This window comes from Staurois parvus, unplaced genomic scaffold (assembly GCF_062004578.1).
Source record: "Staurois parvus isolate SC_StPar_1 unplaced genomic scaffold, SC_StPar_1.0 ptg000299l, whole genome shotgun sequence".
Classification (NCBI taxonomy): domain Eukaryota; kingdom Metazoa; phylum Chordata; class Amphibia; order Anura; family Ranidae; genus Staurois; species Staurois parvus.
In genome coordinates, this window is record NW_028318095.1 from 17,056,574 (window position 1) to 17,082,063 (window position 25,490).

The 25,490-nt window shown below is 42.0% G+C and overlaps 1 pseudogene; it reads right to left on the bottom strand.

The window, feature by feature from the left end:
- The window catches only part of LOC149457926 (uncharacterized), a 123,061-nt pseudogene extending 99,300 nt beyond the window's left edge, over positions 1–23,761 (bottom strand).
- Between the last annotated feature and the right edge of the window lie 1,729 nt (positions 23,762–25,490).

The window sequence follows — 25,490 nt, forward strand, 5'->3', positions numbered from 1 at the left end:
TCTCCTCCTCCCATGCCCGCCTCCAGGACTTCTCCAGGGTGTCACCCATCCTCTGGAACTTCCTGCCCCAACCCATCAGATTATCACCTACTCTCCTCTCCTTTAGGCGCACCCTGAAAACCCATCTCTTCAGGGAAGCCTACCCCCACCCTGCTAACTTGCCGACCTCCTCCACTCTTCCTACCACTCCATCTCCCACAGCTATCTCCTCCTGTGCCACCATCCCCTCCCTCCTAGATTGTAAGCTCGAAAGAGCAGGGCCCTCAATCCCCTCATGTTTTGCATTGTATTGGTATTGTTCTGTCACATGTTCTGTCCCCCTTTGTAATGTACAGCGCTGAGCGAACTATTGGCGCTTTATAAATACTGTATAATAATAATAATAATTTCTGATTGGTCCCACTAATATTTGTGTGTATTCATGCGCTTGTGTCATATGTAACCTACAGCTTAAGAAAACATTATATAAGTCCAAAACATTGATGGAAACCTATACTGATATTTGAAAGATAAAATTCAGTTTTAATTTAAAAAGTACTTCTCCCATGCTGGCTTCTGCTCTCTAGCCGTGTGTAGACAAAAGCAATATAATAAATCATTTTATCTCAACTTTTATGGGGCTTGCAGTGCTGAGTCTCTTGAGTGTAGGATGGGATATGCAGACTCAGCAGGACATTCCTCAGTAATTGAAGGGGGCATTCTAAATTCCCACCACTATTACATCACAAACAATGGAGAAACCTGCTTAGTAGGTTTGTACAATTTAAAATCAAGAGCCTATTACTAAGTGATACTACATGCCTGACATATGAAATGTCAGCTACAAAGTGTGTCCTGATATCTTATTTCCCCAGGATAGGACCTTCTTGCTCTGCTGAGCTTCACAAAATCTCCCATCTTCATATCCTACAGGCTCTTTATAGATGCATGAAGGAAGCCATTCTATATGGAATGGATGTACACTGCAGATGTGGTCAAAAATCTACTGCTTAAGGTTTCAAAACTGAAATGACTTGCATTTTAATTTGAGTTCAATGTACTGAAAAGCCTATTTACATTAATTGCATTTTTAGAGTACATTTAGCTGTATTTAAAACTTTGTAAACAGCTTTAATACATAAACCTTTATTATATTAGAGATGTGCACAATGAAAAAGACAACCATTTCATTTCATCATATTTGTTATGTTAGAATAATTTATTTTCAGAGTTTGTTTTGTATATTTGAATTCATTTCATATATTCATTGTTTCAAATAGATGTGTATTTTGGGAAGTTATTTTGGAAGATTGAAAATCATTCATTATGTCCATATTTTTTATACATACATCTGAATCTCCAAATACAAATTTTATTCGAGTTTTGATTTGTAATGAAGCAAATGTCTATTATTCATTATACTGTATTTTCTCTTTTGACCACAATGGGCAATTTTATTTAGTCTTCTACCTCCAACATGTTTCTAATAAACACACTCAAAAGGTCTTACTCACTTTGAAAATGGTGTTCTTTATTTTAGGTACTTATATAGCACTGTCAATATACGCAGCGCTTTACATATATATTATACATTCACATCAGTCCCTAACCCTCAAGGGGCGTACAATCTAAGGTCCCTAACTTACATTCAATCATACACATACTAGCATGTCTTTGCAGTATGGGAGGAAACCCACACAGGCACAGGGAGAACATGCAAACTCCAGGAAGATGATGCCGTGGTTGGGATTTGAATCAACAACCCTGGTCCTGCCCGGTGGAAGTGCTAACCATTTAGCCACTGTGCTGCACGCTGCTCAGATTTATATTTTGATAACCTCTGGAGATACCAAAAACTTACACCAGTGATTGTCTACTGTTCTCCATTTCATCGAAGTCTGCAAGTGTTACTACCTGAAAATTAATTTATTTATGCAAGCTGTAACATTATCTAAAGCTGGAGACAGATGGTTAGAAAATCAAAAGAAAAAAATCATTTAAAAATAGAAATGACCGTTTGATAGCAAATTCGATTCCATCACTGTATCAAAAATGTTCCACCTGTCATCTATATGTTTTTGTTTGTGTTCAGCATTAAATATGTATTTATTTTTTAACCACTTGCCCTCCAGAGAATTTACCCCCCTTCCTGACCAGGCGCTTTTTTGCGATATGGCGCTGCGTTACTTTAATTGACAACTGCGCGGTCATGCAACATTTTTTTTCTTTATTTGCTCTATAAACATAAAGGCCGACAATTTTGAGAAAAAACAATATTTTTTACTTTTTGCTATTAAACATGTCCAGTAAAAAAAATGTAAAAATTAAATTGCTCACTGCTCACTGTTCTAGTACAGCAAAGGGAAATTAGATTTGCCCCCCCCGTACATTTTATTTTTAGAGCCCCTTTAAACTAATAAAACTGTAGATGTCAGATGAGCCACCTTTGGTATTCTTTTGAATGGTTATAGTCCACTTGCTATATTTTTCTTTACTGCTTCTTTTGCATATAAACTACACCTCATAGTTTACATAAAGGAAGAAACCCATAAAATCTGCTATCAACCTCAGAACGACATGTCCTCCAGCGTTTTATCCAGGCAGTTTCTTGGAAATACAATAAAAAACCTATATAAAATAGAAATGACACTATTTTAATTACAATAGAGGAAGATTAAGAATCAAATCATAACCTTTAATTGAACTTATATTTCTTTAGGAAGCCTCTTTAAAATTACTCAGCCTTGCTTTCTTTGTTGATGACTCCTTTAATATTTTTAATTACAAAAATACAAACTTACCACCTGAACAAAGTTACAGCAACAATTACAAGCAAAAGCCTGCTGATGGCTGACAGGTCTAGTGTGCCATCACCCTGTGTGATGCGATGTTCTTCATTGTTATGGGCAGGTCAATAAAGCTGTAAGAAGTCAATATGCATAGACAGAGCTGTCAGAGCATCTTGGCGATTGTGCAGTGATTTAGAGGCTTTCTGAATGCTATCAGTGTGTGCCGACAGGTTCAGCATTGATTGGGCTTCATACAGATACATGGTGCCTCAAGGCTATTTTATTCCACATAAGTAATCTGCATGGGAGTCAGCTGCATAAAGAACTACACTAGAGGCTGTTATATATAATGTATTCACTTCAGGGAAACTACAAAATAAATACATAAAATAAATAAAACTAAAGTCATAGTTTAGTCTGGGCAAAGTCAATGACTGGAGCTCAAGGACTGATTCTTACTGATACAATTTAGTGTCACTGTATTTTATGACCTATTAGAAATGTCTGCATGCAGACTTGAAAAGTTACTGAAAGGCCCACTTTAAAATATACACTTTTTTATGTTGTCATACATAGACTTGTGATGAAAAATATAGATTTGATAACCTAATGCAACCAATATTTTTTTTAGCTTATTCAGTTGATTGGAAATTGTAGAAATAATTTTTTATGATGCATGCATGATATGTAACTGTAGACACATAGAAACATAGAATAGTGGCAGCAGAAAAAGACCAGATCCATCAAGTCTGCCCTTTTTTTTTTTTTTGTTTTTTAGATAACTTGTATAGTTTAGAGCGTAAATCTCTGTTTGTACCAAACATGTTTGAAGCCACTTACTGTTGACTGGCTCACTACCTCTGCTAGAAGTCTATTCCAAGCATCAACTACTCTTTCTGTAAAATAATACTTTCAAAGATTAGTTTTGAGCTTTCCTCCTGTTAGTTTGAGGTCATGTCTCTGTGTTCTTGATCTTGGTTTCATATTGAAAATCCTGCCCTCTTGCACCTTATTCACTCCCTTGATGTATTAAAAGGTTTAAATCATCTCTCCCCTTTCCCTTCTTTTCTCCAGATTGTACATATTAACCCTTTCCCGCCCAGCCTATTGTCAAATTACAGCCAGACGGGACTTTCATCTGCAGTGAGATCTGTTACCGGCTGTGTCCACTGGACACAACCGATAACAGATCACTGTACTGGACCACTGCTAGTACCATGTGATCTCTGTGACCAATCATAGCAGATCACATGACAATTGTAAACAATGAATGGCTTTTATTCATGCCATTCATTGTGTACAATTGTGTTGCTAACTGTGATTGGTCACAGTGATCACATGGTACAGGCAAGGCTAATTACAACCCATCTGTACCCTGTGATTAGCTGAGGCCAATCACAGCTAATTACACAAATACACAGTGAATTAATCCATTTCATCCAGTAAAAATGGTTGCTTATACCAGTGAAATTTACTGGTATAAGCAATCATAATGCATACAAAAAAAAAAAAAAATTATAAAATAAATGTAATTAAAAAAAATAAAAAAGTTTTTAAAAAAAGTTTTGATTTTTTTTACATACTGTCACCAGTCAGTGTCCCGGATCACTGTCACACAAGTTATATGATGAAGCTGTACTGCACTGGTGACTGTATGTAAGAAAAAAATTGTGAACATTTTTTTTAAATTTCTTAATTTTCCAAAAAATTATGACAAAAAAAATTCCAGCATCTAAAAACTCACCATGTCTCTTACTAAATAGGAAAACATATGTAAGGACACTTCTACCTTCCTTCATTACAGCTCCACCCGGTGCTCAGACCTGAAGGCTGCCACAGATCAAAATTAAGGCAGGGATGGCTGGCACTCAGGATGACACCCCGGTACATCAGGATTGATCGATTTTCATATATACAGTGCTCAGCATAAATTAGTACTCCCCAACAGATTTGTCCGAAAACCTTTACTTTCTTTTCAGAATCAGCATTTTCTATGGGACACTACTACAAAGTACTCCCATAAATGCGGGCCATTCATGGCAAACAAGATTTGCTAATTTGCACACACACAAAAAAAAGTATTTTTCCTAACAAATTCATTAAAGACCATGTTGCAAAAATGAACACACCCCAATGAAAGTCTTAGGAACAAAGCTAAATTTTAGACAACAAAATCCTAATTAACAAGCATTCAACTACAGATGAGTCTAATTTTACATTAAACAGGCATCCAGCAGACAGTTGATTATAAAAGGCACCACGTGGAAGAGAAAAGTCACAAGGCCCGAGAAAGAAAATAATTTATTTACACAAGAAAGGTGAAGGCTGCAAGAAGATCAGCAAAGCTTTACTTATTAGTCAGAATACTGTAGCAAAAGTGATACAAAAATTTTACAAAGATGGAACTGCAACCATCTCACAGAGACATCCAGGCCATCCACGGACGGTAACACCTCAACAGGAGCGTCTTCTGATGAGAAGGGTTGAAAAAAATCACAATGCAAGTTCACTGCAGTTAGCTAAAGAAAAAGAAAGCCAAATTGGGGTGATGTTCTCCCTTGACACAATACAGCATGCACTGCAGAGGAATGGCATGAATGAGTGTTGCTATTGAAGGAAGGTTTCCAAGAGACATAAGAAGGTCAAAGGTAAATTTTGGGCACACCAGTGCCCACCCAAAACAGAGAAAATAATTTAGCGTTATGGAAACCCTTAAAAAGCCCAACAATGGTTGCTCTAGGGAGTAACTCATAGCAAACAACTTGAATTCTAAAAATGAAATTTGATTAGTTACTATGGATAACTGTACTGTACACATCACCATCTTTGCTCATGACTGAAATAGCTTGTTGGTATGTTTGGATGAAGGTGAAAGCTTGGAGTATGGTGTTTTAATTTAAAATGCTTGCCCAAGAGAATTTAAAATTGTTTAGCTGGCTAAGTGTGGAATAGCCAATGAATGTAATTGCAATTCCAGGAGTTCTGGCCTCCTGTGCACTGCTGGAAGAGAGTCTGAGAAATAAAGCAGAGAGAAGGTCTTAAGACATTAATGAGGTTTATAGAGACGGAAGATTGGCTTAGACAAAGGAAAGGCATTACAATGAGATGTTCTTTTGTCAACAGCAATGACAGATTAAATTCAATGGTTCCACCAGTAGGGAAATTAAAATAAGCTAATTACTTGTTCACATTGCAGAAAAGCCCCTTTTACACACATGGTGAGTATGTCAATGAAAATATTAGCTAACTAAAGTAAAAGTGAGCAGTTCATACCTGTTGTTCATGAGGGACAGATTATACAGGTGAAACTCGAAAAATTAGAGTATCGTGCAAAAGTTCATTTATTTCAGTAATGAAACTTAAAAGGTGAAACTAATATACAGTCAGGTCCATATATATTGGGACATCGACACAATTCTAAAATTTTTGGCTCTATACACCACCACAATGGATTTGAAATGAAACAAACAAGATGTGCTTTAACTGCAGACTGTCAGCTTTAATTTGAGGGTATTTACATACAAATCAGGTGAACGGTGTAGGAATTACAACAATTTGCATATGTGCCTCCCACTTGTTAAGGGGCCAAAAGTAATGGGACAATTGGCTTCTCAGCTGTTCCATGGCCAGGTGTGTGTCATTCCCTCATTATCCCAATTACAATCAGCAGATAAAAGGTCCAGAGTTCATTTCAAGTGTGCTATTTGCATTTGGAATCTGTTGCTGTCAACTCTCAAGATGAGATCCAAAGAGCTGTCACTATCAGTGAAGCAAGCCATCTTTAGGCTGAAAAAACAAAACAAACCCATCATAAAGATAGCAAAAACATTAGGCATGGCCAAAACAACTGTTTGGAACATTCTTAAAAAGAAGGAACGCATCGGTGAGCTCAGCAACACCAAAAGACCCGGAAGACCACAGAAAACAACTGTGGTGGATGACCGAAGAATTCTTTCCCTGGTGAAGAAAACACCCTTCATAACAGTTGGCCAGATCAAGAACACTCTCCAGGAGGTAGGTGTATGTGTGTCAAAGTCAACAATCAAGAGAAGACTTCACCAGAGTGAATACAGAGGGTTCACTACAAGATGTAAACCAATGGTGAGCCTCAAAAACAGGAAGGCCAGATTAGAGTTTGCCAAACGACATGTAAAAAAGCCTTCACAGTTCTGGAACAACATCCTATGGACAGATGAGACCAAGATCAACTTGTACCAGAGTGATGGGAAGAGAAGAGTATGGAGAAGGAAAGGAACTGCTCATGATCCTAAGCATACCACCTCATCAGTGAAGCATGGTGGTGGTAGTGTCATGGCGTGGGCATGTATGGCTGCCAATAGAACTGGTTCTCTTGTATTTATTGATGATGTGACTGCTGACAAAAGCAGCAGGATGAATTTTGAAGTGTTTCGGGCAATATTTTCTGCTCATATTCAGTCAAAAGCTTCAGAACTCATTGGACGCCGCTTCACAGTGCAGATGGACAATGACCCAAAGCATACTGCAAAAGCAACCAAAGAGTTTTTTAAGGGAAAGAAGTGGAATGTTATGCAATGGCCAAGTCAATCACCTGACCTGAATCCGATTGAGCATGCATTTCACTTGCTGAAGACAAAACTGAAGGGAAAATGCCCCAAGAACAAGCAGGAACTGAAGACAGTTGCAGTAGAGGCCTAGCAGAGCATCTCCAGGGATGAAACCCAGCGTCTGGTGATGTCTATGCATTCCAGACTTCAGGCTGTAATTGACTGCAAAGGATTTGCAACCAAGTGTTAAAAAGTGAAAGTTTGATTTATGATTATTATTCTGTCCCATAACTTTTGGTCCCTTAAAAAGTGGGAGGCACATATACAAACTGTTGTAATTCCTACACCGTTCACCTGATTTGGATGTAAATACCCTCAACTTAAAGCTGACAGTCTGCAGTTAAAGCACATCTTGTTTGTTTCATTTCAAATCCATTGTGGTGGTGTATAGAGCCAAAAATGTTAGAATTGTGTCGATGTCCCAATATTTATGGACCTGACTGTATGAGATAGACTCATTACATGCAAAGCAAGATAGTTCAAGCCGTGATTTGTCATAATTGTGATGAAAAATCCCAATATTCCTAATGGGCCCATTCACACCTGAGCTTATCATCACTTGTCACTTGTAAAAGTACAGGAGCTTCTTTGGTGCAGAATCATCTCATAGACCTTAATGGGAGCCCTGGAAAACATGTTTATGCATGTTTTTCAGGTGCTCTCATTTAAATGTCTAGGGGGCCAAAAATGCATGATTGGGCTTTTATACTATACGTCTCACTTTTGAACTTGCACAAAATAGCCTTTAAGTAGCCTAGTTATGCTCACTTTAAGCTTTTTGCTTGCGACAAAAAAATCAGTCCAGAAAGCTAAACTAAAAGACAAACCAAGGGTGAAGTAGGACCACTACCGCTACAACTGAAGTGGGTGAAAGGCTGATGGGGCATGATGGAAGGGCTGGGATCTGAGCTGAATCCCTTTCATTTACCTTACATTATAGTTGAAAACAGTGCACATCAGTATCTGCATGCCATATTATATTTTGGAGCAAGATGTGCTCTATCTCTGCCAGCACCTAAATATAGAGTTTAAACCTGGGAGACTGATACTGCAGGCTTGAAGTGGCGCCAATCTGCTATGGTATTCAAGAGTGATGTGGGCTCACTTACCATACCCCCCAACTGTCCTAGTTTTTCCATAAGACTTTAGTGTAAACAGCAACCTGTAGATCATACAGTAAATAAAATAATTTGGAATATTTTAAGTTATATTTAAGATATCAGCATCCAGAGATACTCTATACAGCAACTTTATTTTTAGTAATGATATTGAAATAAAACAAGCAATAAAAATGATGCCAGAAAATAATCGTTGACAGTGGAAATTGTAGTGTTCGAAAAGTGACCCCTTAGATTGATGGACAGGGATTGTAAGGCCTTATTACAATAGTAGTCAGTGGGAAGAATGCCCCTTATGGACAGCTAAAGCTATCATTGGTATCAGTGGTAGCTTATCAGAGAGGAAGAAATTGCTTGCTGCTCAACAAACTCCTAGCAGCTTCTGGAGCAGGGGTGTCAACCTGGTGGCCCTCCAGCTGTTGCACAACTACAAGTCCCATCATGCCTCTACCTTTGGGAGTCATGCTTGTAAGTGTCCATCTTCATGGGACTTGTAGTTTGGCATCAGCTGGAGGGCCACCAGTTTGACACCTGTGCTCTGGAGGAACCCTAAGGTTACAATGATCGCTGGTTGAGAAAATTGGAGTTGGTCACATTCAGCTGGACTTGTGTATTACTGAAGATGTTTCTCCAAGCTACTTCTTCAGTTCCAATGAGCTTCAGGAAGATCAGAACATCATCCACTAACCTCTCCACCTCAGCCAATCAGAGCAAGCCTTGTATTCCATCATAAAAATACAAAACTTCCTGTGAATGGCTGAACAGTGCTCGCCCTGGCTCAGTTTTATTCTAGCAACAAGATGAGAAGTCCCCATCCTGATGCTGGACTGGAGCATAGCGCTGTATACTTTATATAGCAAACACTACATATAGTTTAAAAAACACTCTTAGCAGGAGTCAAAAAAATAGTTTGTTTGGGCCAAGCTAAAGTCATAGTAAACCTGGAGATCAACTTTAAGTTAGGAAAAATAACTCGAGTGGAGACCAGGATAGCACTAAATACTTAACTCAAGTTTCTCTACTTATTACTAAAAAAAAAGTTTTGGATGGACTTTACAAGAAAAGAAAAGTATTATTATTATACAGGATTTATATAGCGCCAACAGTTTGCTCAGCGCTTTACAATATAACAGCAGACAATACAGTTCAATACAAGAGGGTTAGGAGGTCCCTGCTCCTTGGAGCTTACAATCTAAGAGGGAGGGGCTAGTGGTACAAAAGGTAATAACTGTGGGGGATGGACTGGTAGGAGGAATAGAAGATTCCATTATTAGCTGAGGGCAGGATAGGCTTCCCTGAAGAGATAGGTTTTCGGACATCACCTAAAAGTGAGCAGAGTAGGCGATAGTCTGATACATTGGGGTAGAGAGTTCCAGAGGATGGGGAAGCTCTAGAGAAGTCCTGGAGACTAGCATGGGAGGAGGAGACAAGTGAGCTAGAGAGCAGGAGGTTGTGCAAGGAGTGGAGAGTACTGGTTGGGTGATATTTGGAGACAAGATTGTTGATGTATTATTTCCCGAATGGGTCATGTTGGGGCTCTGTAGCAACCAGTTAGTTCTTTATATAGTTTATACCTTCTAAGTAGCTGAAAGTCCTACAGCATTGTGATTGGCTGCTTTGGGGTTCTATATAATGCTGCTGCTGTTTGTACTGTTATTAATTATGCTCGGTCCTCCCTGTGCACACCAACAGCTGTGAACCATTGTGTGTGCAGACACAGACGTACAGTATAAACTACAAATACCCCCGGTAATTTGTGTCTTTTGTACGTTTCCATGGAAACTATGTGTATGACTTTGCTGTGTCCTGGGGAAATGGTTTATAAATAAATAAGAGGGTAATGTGGTTTCCCTTGGTTGTGCTGAATTGCTTCAGGCACCAAGAGAGATGAATACGTTAGTAATGTGAGGCAGCAGTCATAATAGGACAGTTTATACAAGCCTTTATGATTGCAGAGCATATATTATAAGTCCTATCTTACAATGTGAATTTGCCAGATTACCTTGCAATAAACATTTTAACAGGAGAGCTCTGACCTTCTGCGAAAAAGATAATTGGCTCAGCAGTTTAATACTTTTTGGAGTGGAATTCGCATCTACAACGCTGAAAATATGGTAGTATTTTAATAATATTTGATTCCTTAAAAATGACAGTAATCACAGGATACAAATGTATGCAGAAACTGAATGTGCTCGTTAATGGCTCATTATACACGCCTCTTTGGTTGATCTACAGAGTAAAATTACAGGTAAAATCTCCTGTTTTCACTAATGAAAAAAAATCAATATTAGACGCAAGATATGCTATCTAGGGGCTAGAAAAACTGCAAGGAAGAAAAAGAAAATGATTGATGTAGACCAATAATGATTTTTGCAATGTTTTTTTAAAAAAAAAATGAACTCCAAGAAGATGTCAAAAACCCCCCACAATTTAAAGAAGACCTGACCTCTGCACTTCGAAACGGCAGAGGGCAAAGGACTACTCCCCACTATGGCCATCTGTGGTCTTCCCATTTTTACCTATGCCTTGCTGACAAGTGCTTATCACTAGTCATTACATATCTATATTAAAGTGTTACTAAACCCACAACAGTAAAATCAGCCTGTATATGCAGTACAGCATGCTTGTTATACTCACTGTGGAACCTAAAGGGTTAATCCTCTGCATTGTGTACAAAGGCTGTTTGATTTTTTTCTACTGTCCCTCTTCTTGTTCAAATGCCCACGCTGATAAGACAGACTGAACCATGCCTTTCTGCACATGCTCAGTTTAGTGTATACTGCTAGAGAGGTTTTTTTTTCCTTGGGAGAGTGCATGTGATCAGCACAGGGCCAATCAGCACTGTCCAGACAGAGATCAGGGGATTTCCATCCTCCTACAGAAAACTCCTCCTACAAGCTTTAACTAGTGCTCTGCTGAAGTCATAAGACAACTCTGTTGATGAGAAAAGGTTGCTATTTACTAAAATAATTGCATTTCCATGTTCTGTGTACTGTGGGAGAATATATATAGTGAATGCAGGGTCCTGGGTGTAGCAACACTTTAATATTTCATACGAACGAGCACATGTCTGGTAATTGAGTACTATAGATTGTGATCATGTGTTTTCGTTAGAGGGGAGATTCACAACAGGAAATGTGTACTGCCGCAATAAAAAGCTTCTGCTAGTAAATATATTAAACTTCTATGTACAAATATTGATTTAGATACAGTTATAGTTCCTATAAGCTCACAGTGGAGGGTAAACCTAGTGGAATACAGAATCAGGACAAAGCAATCTGACTATATATTGAGTTTTTAGTATAGGAGATAATGCAGCATATTACTATTATGTTTCTTGTACTTAAAGTGATTGTAAACCCTCAACTTGTAAAACAACCCATTCAGTTTGAAATAGAAATGAAAGGTAAGACATTTGTAGCACTACCCCTTTAAGGGTTGCTTAGTAACTTTTGGGTTTCCTGTCAATCTGGGCCTCTTTCTGAAAGCCCAACCTCTGATGACACCACAGTACTCTTGTGTCCAGAATATGTCACAACTGTAAAATGGACTCACACACAAGTTTATGTAAATCAATATGAAGTTGATATCAAATTTGAATGTAGCTTGATCAAAAACACAAAATTGCATTGGTATATGTGTAAGCCGTGTACCGGGGTGGGCTCCCCAGAATGCAGCGAAGTCACGAACGAGGAAAGCAACCCCAACACCAGCTTTTGCCACAACAGAATTTTACTTAGATGTGGCAAATAAGCACAACCACAAATGCTGGAAACATACAATAAATTTACATACACCCAGCCCAAAGGCTGAGTCCCTTGTGCTGCACAGCACGGCGCCTTCTGATGGATGAAGGTAGAAAGTGAAGTAATTTACCTACTGGCGGGCACAAATAAGCTGCCACACCTTACCTGTTATTACCCTAAAAGAGCAGGAATCAGTGTATGGGTGTACGGTATGGGCTAGCCTGCGGTGCAGCACAACAGCTTACAATCTTACACTAATCTACAGTATTCCCCCTCCCATAACTGGTCCTGTTGCACGTTGCACAGAGACCCTAACTAACTAACTATAGGCCTGGACTCAGTCTCAAGGCGCCAACACTGAAATAAGGTGCGTGCACAATCTTACCGACCCGGGTCTGCTTTGTATCCACTGGTGACTCTGAACAGAACAAATGTCTCTCCAACAAGCATGAAGTCTTGCCGTATATGTTGCTTAGTTCCTCTGCTCTCATCAGCCTTCCTGACAGCAATCTCATCAGCATTCCTGGCAGCAATCTCATCAGCTTCCTGGCAGCAATCTCAACAGCATTCCTGGCAGCAATCTCTGGTTACTGAGGGACGCTTTCACACCTGGATGTCATTAGATTCTCAGCTCACACAGCCCCTTATTCATCATGCTCCAAAACATGGCTTCTCTCTCTCCTTCCTGTTCTCTCCAACTCTGTGTGCAAAACCCCACCTCTTCATGAATATACAAATATCTATGCAGTCTGAGGCTGTGTTAGAAAAACAGTGACATCTTGTGGCTAAACCGCAGAATGTCAGTCAAAACATTAATTTACTTCCACACAAACAGTGTTCAAACAATGAGAGCTGTTTCCCCATCTCACATATGGAGCAGTTATAATAACTCTTGTGGTCTTTAGGGAAAAGTAACAGCGTCCACAGTAAAGTACCAATAACTGTTAGGAGGACTGTTTTCAGAAATAATCCACTGTCTCCAATCTGAGTGAGTGAGAACCACTATCAATAAACAGGTAAGCTCACTGCGGGTCCTCAGAACCTGATGGCAGGGATTAGATTTGAAATAGAGAGAGCTCTTGTATATAATCAACCAATGTCCCTTTAAGAACGATATGGAGTCTTCTGCGCGCTAGTCGGGGCCCAATTGTTGTGAAGATGATCTAAGGTCTAGATCAGGAGTCCTCAAACATTTTAAACTGGGCCAGTTCACGGACCTTCACACTGTTGGGGGGCCGGATTATAGTTTCAATAAAATATGAACAAATTCCTGTGCACACCGCACATATCTTATTTGTAGTGCAAAAAAAACAGGAAAAAACAATACAATATTTACAATGCACTGTGTTCTGTATCGCACTGGACACCATAATGCACTGGATACTGCAATGCACTGTACACTGTAACGCACTTTGCACCACCATGCACTGTACACTGTAACGCACTGGACACCATAATGCATTGCACACTGTAGTGCACTGTACTCTGATACACTGGACACCGCAATGCACTGTACACTGTAAAACACTGGACACCGCAATACACTGTACTCTGTAACGCACTGCAATACACTGTACATTGTTACGCACTGGGCACCAGAATGCACTGTACACTAATACACTGGACACCGCAGTGCACTGTACCTGGTGTCTGGTGTGCTCTCCTCCTCTTCTGTTGCTCCTCTGGCTGCAGCAGGTGAAATCAGGGGCTTCCAAGCTGCCGCTCACTGGGTTCTCGCGGCCGAGGACCAAGCGAGCAGCCTAGCTATTTGCCAACCAGCGCCTTTTCTTTTCTCCAGCTGACCAGGTGGTCCGGATAAATGGCTTTGGCAGGCTGTCGTTTAAGGACCCCTGGTCTAGATGATAGTTAATAAGTACTTCTCCTCTTGTTGGTAGTGAACTGATGTAAGGCACTAAACAAGGACAGATTTGAAGTTGTAAAGTGTAACAGTTGGCATAAGTGTTCCTGGAAGTTCACAGTGGAGGGTAAACCCAATGATATACAGACTCAAGTCTGACTATATATTGACTTTTTAGTATAGGAGATAATGCAGCATATTACTCTCTGGGTGACAAGGGACAAAAGCAACAGTAGTAAAAATCCTGTACAGCTGGGTAGGGTAAATTGTTGTTTCAATTGGCGCTGCTGTATTCTGGCCTGCAGTGGTGTGTCCTTCGTTAAGCTTGGAAGATGAGACTGTAATGCAAATGTGTTCTTATTGCGGCTGGGAGAACTATATACAGGTAGATAACAGATGTGATGAAGTTGTCAATGTTCTCCTAGTTAGTTGGTGTATAGGACTCTCTCATCCAATTAATAATGTCCAACAGGTCTTAGCAGTCTCTCTTTCCCTGCAAATGTGGGCCCCCACAGACTGTCCGGTCCTGATTCGGCACCCCGTCTGATCTCCTGCTTGCAGATTGGCTTGCTGGGAAGTGCGGCAAGACTGAGGATTATTAGACTCTTTCCACTCCTCCTCCCTTCCTGACTCCGCAGCCTGGTCCAACACTCCAGCCGTCAGCACACTTCCTCCTCTCTCGATCTCTCCCTTCTCATGTCCTGCTCAGTGTCCCGGGCTTTGAGTTATATATGCCCTCACCCACTCGTAAGCTCCTCTGGGAAATGTAGTTTCCAGATGCATTGTTCTTCAGTAAAGTCCTGTAGCAGCATACAAATTCCACTTGGCTATTCTTGAACATGTGGATGCTGCTGTTCTGCAGGATACTGCCATCTTGTGTTGGCTTCAACATCCTACATTAGACATGGATAGCAGGGTGTTATACATTTGTGTATAGGTATAAAAAAAACTTTATAATCACATGTTTTCCCTTTTCTATAAGTGATCTTATTCCCTCTGTTCTCAGCTGCATAAGAGCTAGGATAGGAGAAACAGCAGCACACTGAAGCCCAGTGAAAGACTGTGCGGGGGGGAGGTGTCAGGACAAGACTGGTTATTGGAGGAGAGCAGGCTGAGTTCCTGGTATAGTCAGAAAATTGACCATGGTGTATTCTTCTGCTTTGTGTGGTCATTTTTTAATAGGAAAGCAGAGGAACTGGCAGAACAGGATACTTTTTCATACATGTACATGGTAGAGCAGGCACATATCAGGAATATGAAATGTTGGGTTTACATATTTTTTAAATTGATTCTAAAGGCTGTCAATAAAACTAATATAACAATCATGTTATACTTACATGCTGTAATGGTTTTGCACAGAGGTTATCCTTTTCTTTTTGGGTCCCCTGCTGGTTGGCTCCTCCCCCTAGCCGAGTGCCCCCAATTACAAGTCTCCTGCGTCTGAGCAGTGCTCTTGAATGAACATTATCCATTCACACACAGTGCGTGTCTTGGCTCTGCCCCCACTCTCTCCTCATTGGCTCTTTGACTGTGATTGATGGGAGAGCTGCGCCTCTAATGCATATCGCTTGATCAAGATGGGGCTCAGGTAAGTATGAGGGGGGTTGAGGGGGGAGCTGCACTCTGAATGCTTGTTATCTTAATACATTAGGGCAGAAAAACCTTCTGCCTTTAGAACCACGTTAACCACTTGTCCTCCAGAGGATTTACCCCTCTTCCTGACCAGGCCATTTTTTGCAATGCGGCGCTACGTTATTTTAACTGACAATTGCGCAGTCATACAGTGCTGCACCCAACTGAAATTTACGTCCTTTTTTCCCACAAGTAGGGCTTTTTTTTGGTGGTATTTTATCACCTGTGGAATTTTTATTTTTGCGCTATAAACAAATTTACAAAATTTTAAAAATCTAATTTCGTCATAAATTTAGGACAAAATGTATTCTGCTAAATGTCTTTGCTAAAAAAAATCCTAATATGTGTAAATTAATTGGTTTATGTGAAAGTTATAGCATTTACAAATGGCGGTATATATACTGAAATTTTTTTTTTCTACTAGTACTAGGCGGCGATCAGCGACTTATAGCGGGACTGCAGCTGGCATTCTGACACTGGGGGGAACTGACTTTGTGTCACTGATATCCCCAGTGACACTAACACAGTGATCAGTGCTAATAAAAAGCACTGACACTGTACTAATGGTACTGGGCAGGAAGGGGTTAACATGTGGGGCGATCAAAGGGTTAACTGTGCTGTGTGTGTGTTTCACTGTAAGCACACTGCTTTGTATGGCTGTGCTATGCAGAGCCATACAAAGCAGTGTGCAGGAGCTGACAGGAGAGAGATCTGTATTGTTTACATACAGGTCTCTCCCTCATTGGAAATCCTTGGAGATCGCAGGGTGCTGGCAGGGAATTACTGGCTGGGACCCGGTGATTGACAGCCGAGGCCACGAATGGCACCCTGCATACACCCCCTACCCGGAACTGAAAAATCACGTATATATACGTTATTTTGCACACCAGTGCCACACTGTAGCAGTATTTCTGCTATAGGGTGGTGTGGAAGTGGTTAGTGCACGTTACCCCAACATTTCATATTGCTGATGTGTGTCTGCTGTACTATGTACTTGTGTAAACAGTTATCCTGTTCTCTTTGTATTTCTCTGTGTGAAATCCCTGGTGATTCTACCATTCCCTCTTTCCTATTTCAAGCTGACCACGCTAGGCATGAGAGCACATCCATCCCAGCATGGTCAGTGTTCTGGCTGTGCTAGGAGAACAACCTGCCTGTCCTCCAATAGTCAGATCTGTGTTGATACACCCCCCCTGCACAGCAGTTCACTGGGAAACTCAGTGTACTGCAGTTTTTCCCCCCCCCTAGCTCTCCAAGGACCTTATGCAGCTGAGAACAGAGGTCTTGTGATCACTTAGAAAGAAAAGAAAAAACAAGAATATATATTATATATATACACACACACAACTGTGTTGTCTTTCATTTCTATTTTAAACTGAAAGGGTTGTTTTATAAGGTAGGGGTCAGGGGCGGACTGACCATTTGGAAACTCGGCACTGCCCGAGGGCCCGGGGTCAGTAAGGGGCCCCATGAGATGTCCCTGGTACCTTTTTCATAGGCTTTTTTGAGTTTGGGCAAGGACACAGGGGCCCCATGATCCCCTATTGCCTGGGGGCCCCATGAGTTGTCAGTCCGCCCCTGGTAGGGGTTCACATATACTTTAATGTCTTTATTTACTAATGTTGAGGCCCATGTAGTTTTATTCGGTTAGATACATGACTATACTTTGTTAAAATAATATTTATTTTATAAAGGTGATTTCTCCAATTTTAATAATTTTTATACTGGCAATTGATGTTGATATTGTTTCTTCTGTTTGATCAGGCCTGGCTTTACCATTCTGATTCGTGGAACAGTCTATACTAAACATTATCAATACAACTATATAACACCATATCATTTTATAACATTTGCAGCATTTGTTGTTGTTAAAGCTAAACTTCAGACACAAAAAAACTTTCATTAAATATTTTTTTCTAACAGATATGTCTTTAAATTGTGGATTGGTGGCTCATTATTATATATGTATATATATATGTATATATAGCAATCGGGCAGCTGTTCTACCTGGTGATTGCTGTGTACCAAGCATTAGACAGCTTGGTGCACAGTGACACTGTACTGAGCCGTTCTGTCATCCATGATTAGTCATTACGTTGATCACATACTATCGTTTACATTGTTGTGTTGGTAAACTGGTGACCTGGTGAACCCTTATGAATGACTGTGATATGGAAGAGGTATTCCCAAATGTACCTATAGCCAACCTGCTCTAAGGAGGGGTGACTACCCAGATTTAGTTTGCTCAGTAGTTCACAACCCATGCTGATTTCTACTCTGTTCTCATTTGGTCTCCCCCTAACCTCTGTGCTGGTGCTTGTGTGGTACCACTGGCCACAGTAATACTGAGTTATGAATATTTATGTTCCCTCTAGCAGGTTTATTTGCAGTGGTGCATGCTCAGGGGTGCATACATATGTATGGTTTGTCTTGAGAGATTTCCTTCCCCCTGGGCTTCAACCTGGGTGTGTTATGTGCAGCTTTCTCAGCTAGACCCGGAATCTAGGAGGCCTTTGCGTGTGCTCAGTGCAAACGTTGGGGAGCAGAAGAAGCCTGCCTGTCCTGTGTGATACTGCTGCTGGAGGTTTTGGATATGAGCGGCCTTGGTGAGGAGAGGAGTTTGGAATGCAGAGCGATTCCTGGGATGGATCCACTGAGGACATGTGTGTGTACAAAACGCGCTGGGAGGAGCCTTATATACTGACATCATACCGCCATTTATGGTTTACAGAATGGCGGCCATCTTAGTAAGTCTGGCTGTGACTGTTTTTATTGGAGGATTAATGTATGCTGCAGCTTTTTTTCAAGCTATATATGTATATATTTTAATGGTAAATTAAGTGCAATAAATACTACAGTATATATAGTATTTCTGGCTCTGTGTGGTGAGCTTTTTCTACTTAGCACCTTGACCATTCTGAGACATTCTACATTGTGAAGTGTGGAAACTTGATGGACCATTCAAGTGCAAATTGGCTATGACATGCACGTACATTATGTATCGCTGGTAAGCGCAGAAATGATGGAGGAGGAATACCTTCACGTGGTAAGTGCATAAGGGTTTGCGGAGCAACATCACCTTTTCTTTAGCACACAGTGAACATTTCTCCCATTTTAGATGATCTTTAAATTTTGTTTGCTCTGAACTTTTGAAAGACTTTTAATGTTATTGATAAAACACTGTATATTTTGAGCGCTGTACTTTGTTGTATGATGTGTGAAAATGTCAGGGTTTTGTTTTAGATTCTTAAAGTCTTGGAGGTTTGACCTAAATTGGTGAAACTGCAAACAGAACCAGAGATTCTTTTTTTTTTTTTTCCATAAAGTTTATTAGGAAAGTACATAACATAATATACAATTGCTACAAAAAAAAAGGGTAAAAAAGGAGGGGGAAAAAGCGCATTGAAAAACAATTAACAAAAGCGATACATAGAGAGATGGTCATGTAAACATACATAGACATTGATCGCATGTCATGTATAATAACAAAGAAATTGGTGATAGGCAGTTAGAAGAGGCGACAAACAGTCACATCAAGGGTGAACGCAGTTAGTACCAAAAAGCCATATTAAGGCATGGAAAAGCCACAAAACGGGTAAGTTCAGGCATTTATTCCTCCATGTGTCTAATATCATATAAAGGCAAGGTGAGGGGGCAGAGGAAGTGCATAAGGATTAAATGCAATGCATCCCAAAGAGGAGAACGGGTGCTGAGAGCACTAAATGGACCCTGAGATAAAAGGGGGAGCTGCGAAGGGGGTTGCGAGTAGTGGTTACCCGTGTGAGGGAGGAGGTCGTAGATCAAGAGGCACGTATATTGGTATTTATGTATGGGTATGAGTGTGTGTCGTCTATGGGCAGGAAAAAAGTGAAAGGGCAGGAGGAGGAAAAGAAAGACAAAAAAAAAAGGGGGGGGGGGGGAGGGAGGGGAGAGAGGATCAGAGGGGAGGGGAGAAAGCTATGGAGGGGGCAGTATAGGCAGGCATATTACCGGTGTATAGGCTATGAAGGCACGACAATTACAGGCAACCCAGAGGAGGGTAAAAAACGTGTGTCAGGCAATCGGGTGCATTGGACTTGAAGGTATCATGCTCCGATCAGCATAAAGGGAAGAGAGGAATGTCAAGACATCCTAAGGAAAGAAAAAAAAAAGAAGTAGAGGGGGGGATATGGTTAAAAAGGTATCGGCACATTGTCAAGTGGAAAGACCCATAAGGGAGCGGAATTCAGGGGTCGTTTGAAAGTAAGTACAACAAGCCCAGGTATGGGAGAATTTGGTTGGATTATCTTGTGATGAAGCAATCAGCTCTTCCATACGAGACTGGCTCACACTTTTCCCAAACATGTGAGCCAGTCTCGTATTGAGGGAGGGTGGGTGGATCCCCATAGAACAGGTAGACAGAGTCTAGCCGCGTTGAGCATATGCATGGCAAGTGATTTAGAATAAAGGCGTCTGGGAAGGGAGGAATAGTGGAGGAGGAATCGGGCCAGAGAAAAATCGAGGGGTAAAGTGGATACAGATGAGGTAATCCCATGAACCGCTTGCCAGAAGGGCTGGATAATCAGGCAAGACCACCAGATATGGAGAAATGACCCATCAGGTGCCCCACATCTCCAACATTTGTTGGGCAGAGAAGGATTGTAGCGATGGATTCGAGAGGGGGTACGGTACCAACGGGAGGCCAATTTGTAGCCATTTTCTTGCGTTGAAACATTGAGCGAGCATTTGTGGGAGTATGTAAATATTTGGTCCCAATCCGAGGAGGAGAAGTCTGTTTCCAGGTCCCTGCTCCATGCTTGGCATGCGGGGAGGGATTCATGGTTCCCACCGCCAACTAGGAGGAGGTAAACTACTGAAATCAGGTGCCTCTGGGGTTCGGCTTTAGAGCATATAGATTCAAAGGGGGTAAGAGGACGGGTCCATTTTTGACAGTGTTCATGCGCTTGCAGAAAATGCCTGATTTGGAGATAAGCCCAAAAGGGGAAAGTGCTGTCTCTCATGCTGCCCACCAACGAGGAGTATGGTTTCAGTTGGCCATTATGGAAAATGTGTTTCATTTTCATCTGGCAATGGGGTCAATGTTTGGACAGAAAGGCTTTATGCATTCCTGGGGGGAAGTCGGGATTTAGGCAAAGAGAGGTTAAAGGGTTAGGAGCGTCCGAAATAGAGGCCGATTTGCAGGCCAGACAGAAGATTTTCAGGGTAGGTCCCAACAATGGATGTGTGAGGAGGGCCTGAAGTGTATGCTTTGCCAGAAGCCAAGGGATCGATGCTATGGGGGAGGGTGAAAATGAGTTCTCTAAATGTACCCATGCTTTGGTGGATGAATGAACATGCCAATCAAAATTCGGGAAAGGTGGCAGGCCCAATAATAACGTTGTAGGTCAGAGAGCTCTATCCCTCCTTTAAATTTAGGGAGAACCAGTTGGGAATACGAAATTCATGGACGCTTGTGATTCCAGAGAAACAATGAGCACATTCTTCTGCACGAGGTAAAAAAGGCAGGTGGAAGTTGAATAGGTAGGGTTTGAAAAAGATAGAGGAGGCGGGGGAGTACGTTTATTTTGAGTATAGCAACCCTCCCAAACCAGGAGAAGCAAGGACAGTGCCACTTAGTAAGGTCTTCCTGAATGGATCGGAGGGCTGGGACAAAGTTTTTGGCATATAGGTCATTTAGATTACGAGTGAGCTGGATGCCTAGATAAGTGAGGACTTCAGTTTCCCAATGAAATGGGAATCGAGATTGGCAAAAAGATACCATGTCAGAAGAAAGAGTGATGTTAAGGGCATAGGACTTAGAGTAGTTAATTTTGAGGTTTGAAAGAAATTGAAAGAGTGAAAAATATTTCAGCAGATTGGGCAAGGTGGTTCAGGGATCCACTAGAAACAATAGGATGTAATCAGCGTAAGCAGCAATTTTATATTCTTGAGCTGCTGCTTTAATGCCTTTGATGTCGGGGTTCGAACGGATTTTGCATAGCAGTGCTTCCAATGATAAGACAAAAAGGAGCGGGGAGAGGGGACATCCTTGACGCGTCCCATTCCCAAGAGGGAAGGGGTTCGACAAATGGCTGTTCACTCAAACCCGTGCCATTGGGCCAGAATAGAGGGCCACGATGAAATTAAGCATATGTTCTCTCAAACCGATCACCTACAGGGACGCCTTCAGATAGTCCCAAGCCACTCTGTCGAAGGCCTTCTCTGCATCCAAAGAGAGGAAGAACCCAGGGGTGTTGGATTTGCGGAGGCAGTGGAGGAGATTAAGGGCCTTAGTGGTATTGTCTCTTGCTTCCCTGCCGGGAATGAAACCCACTTGATCGAGATTGATCAAGGAGGGGAGTAAAGGAAGGAGACGAATGGCAAGAATTTTTCGCAAATATTTTGACATCTACATTCAGGAGGGAGAGGGGCCTATAATTGGATATCAAAGTAGCATCCTTGCTACCTTTGGGTATGACTGTGATGTGCACTTCTAAGAAACGATGTCTTGGCAGGGGGATGAGGAGAAGGTATTAAAGGCAGAGAGAAAAGGGTCGCTCATGATGTCTAGAAATGATTTATAGTAAACTAACGAAAAACCGCCAGGACCCAGGCTCTTACCAGGTTTCATTTGTTTGACAGCTCGCTCAAGCTCATTGGACGTAATATTTTGTTCCAAAGTCTGTGCCGTATCCCCAGGAAGGGCAGCGGGGCTATAAAGATGAAGGAAGTCAGAGATCAGAGTAGCTCTGTGTTTATCGGTTTCAGATGGGGGAAGTTCAGGAGGGGGGTTGTATAGGATGCTGTAAAACTGTTCGAAATGAGAAGCGATGTCGGTATTTGAGGTAGAGACAGCCCCGTCCGGACGTCTGATTTTGTGGACTGTCATATTCGACTTTATTGCACGAAGGGCTCTGGCTAGGAATCTCCCACTTTTATTCGCAAATTCATAAAATAGCTTCTGAGACATAATATATCTACGTTTGGCTGCCTTGCCCAGTTCGGATAGGAGCTATGAGTGAGCGTTCGTGAGTTCAGTCAGTGTCAACGTGGCTTGAATGTGTTTGTGGGCTTTTTATAAGAATTGGTTTCTATCTGTAAGATGTTGTAGACGCTCATGTCTGTCCCGTTTACGTTTCGTGGCTATAGCTATGAGGACGCCACGTATGACACATTTATGAACCTCCCATTGCGTTAGAGAGGAGCTGTCTGGAGTTTGGTTTGTGGAGAAGTAATCAGTCAATTAGGAATGAATCTCTGCTTCAGTTGCTAGGTCAGATAGAAGGGAGGCGTGTAATCACCAGACTTTAGAGCGGGAGTGTCTTTCGGGGAAACGCAGCGTCATCGTTATGGGGTGGTGATCTGATAGAACCATCGGTTCTATAGAGGCGGCATGGAGGAGTGGGAGATCCACTTGCAATAAAAAGATGTAATCTATTCTGGAATATTTGTTGTGCGGTGGAGAAAAGAATGTGTAATCTTTGACATTAGGGTTAAGGACTCACCAGGAGTCATGGAGTTGTAGGTCCTGTAATTGCATGCGAATCTGCCTAAGAGATTTGTATGGAAAAAAGGAGCTACCCGAAGAGGAGTCCAGCAATGGACATAAGGGGACATTCAGGTCTCCACCCAAGATCAGCATGCCTGTCTGAAAGCAGGAGAGAGAAGCAGTGATCGAGCAGACAATGGAAACCTGCTTGGTATTGGGAGTGTAGAGGTTCATGAGCGTGATGGGCCTGTTAGAAAGAGCGCCTTTTAGAAACAGGTATCTACCTTCGGGATCCGGAAGTAAGTCCGTCACTGTCAAGAGGAGATGTCTTGCAATCAGAATGGCCACGCCCTCCAATTTAGCTAAAGGGTTAGGGGCGTGATATACTGTTGGAAAGCGCGAGTTAAAGAGCTTGGGTATGGAGTCTTGACGAAAATGTGTCTCTTGGAGAAAGACGACATATGCGCTTTGTTTGTACAAGTAGGAAAGCAGGAGGGAGCGTTTCTCAGGTGTGTTCAAACCTTTTACGTTTAGCGAAAGGACTTTTAAGGACAGCTGTCCTGACAGAGAGTTGGAGGAGGTCATGTCCAAAGTGTTGTGTGTAATAAGCCTGGTGGGACGGAGCCCTGGAAATTAGGAAAACGGGGAGGGGTTGGGGAGAGGAAGGAAGAAAAAAAAAAAAAAAGGGGTGGGGGGGAGGAAAGGGAAAAGAGAATGTGATTAGATAAGAGAAAGTAATAACCGGCGTGAGGAATAGACCAGCTAGTCCACTTGTGAGTGGGAGAGACAAAGAAAGAGAGGAAAAGAAAGAAGAAAAAAAAGGGGGGGGAGTAAAAGGGGATATAAGGAGAGAGAGGGAGAAGGAGAGAAAATGGAGGTAGCCGGCTGAAATCAGTAAAAGCTCCCTGCGCCTACTGTGTGGGGAACGAGGTGGGCGTAGATCCAAAATGTGGGAGACCGCCGTCCGGTAGACTCTGAGAAGAAAAAAAAAATGTTGGGACGGGAGAGGAAAGGCAAAGGCAGGGCAATCATTACGGGGAGCTACTATGGTCATTCAGATGAGGTGGTATAGCAGCCCTCCCCCCGGTAGAACAGGTGACTTGGGATTCCTTGGGGAATTGGAGAAAAGTGTATGAGGAGTAACAGCGGAGAGGGGGATAGATATCTGACTACTATACACAGCGGTTTAGTGTGGGTAGATAACACCTATGTGAGAGTGAGTGGAGTATAGACAGAATCGTGACCTAGGAGATCAGAAATAGAAGTATTGTAGTAAGTGCGTTCAGTGGCAAACCAGGTATTAAGATCTCTCTGTGTAGGGCTACAGGTAAGGCCAAGGAAGGTACCCCAAGTTCTCCCCAGGAGGAGGGCAAACAGTACTACAACCTACCTAAAGCATTGAGAGTTGGGTACATAACAGTAACAATAACAATAACGTGCCGGCCATCCTGTGTACGATGACCAATTAGGATGCTAGTATACATGGAAGGAAGAGAGAACCGGAAAATTTACCGGCTTGGGCTCAAAAGGCATCAGGGGAGTCGAGCAGCACCTCATGTAGGTTGGGGGGGAGGGAAGGGAGGGGGCGGTCAATGTCATGGAACCTACGATGGAGCAATGGAGGCCTTACTCCGAGCGTGAGAATGGGATGGATGGAGATGCAAAAGGGGGAGAGGAATTACCAAACACAGCAGGGGACTGACATCCAGGGGGCCCATTGAGGTGATGCTCGCTCACATGTATAGAACAACAATGCAATAACAAAAAAGAACAAACACTAAATCCAATCCCACTGACCCCCACCGCCCAACCCGGTCACCGCCCGCTACCCCAACCATGCACACATAAATGGTAAAGGATATCTGATGGCAAGATCTTCTCGGAGTGTACTCTGCAGGAGGTCTTTGGTGGACAGTTCAAAGTGAGTTGGGTGTGGTGCAAAAAGGAGGGGCATAGAATCCCTCAAATAGACAATCGAATAGCCTCCGAAGCTTCATGAGTTCTGAATTGAGTGGATGGGGAGTGTGAAGGAGCAAGGATCTTCCAGAAGTCTTTCACTGACTCGAGGTGTGTGAGAGTGTAGAGAAGGGAGGCAAAGCAAAATAGACTGTGTCAGACGGGCAGCCATGTGGATGGCGAGGGTTGCAGAATGAGACCCTGGTGGCCTCTAAAGGCGTGTAAATGGTCATATGCCAGTGTGTCCGGAACTCCAGGTTGGATCAGTTGTGGGGAGGACTTCAGGGTGGGAATTCCGAGGCCCACAATGGTGGGATCAAAGAAACGAGGGGTTCTCTCAAAGTACTGCGGAGGTGAG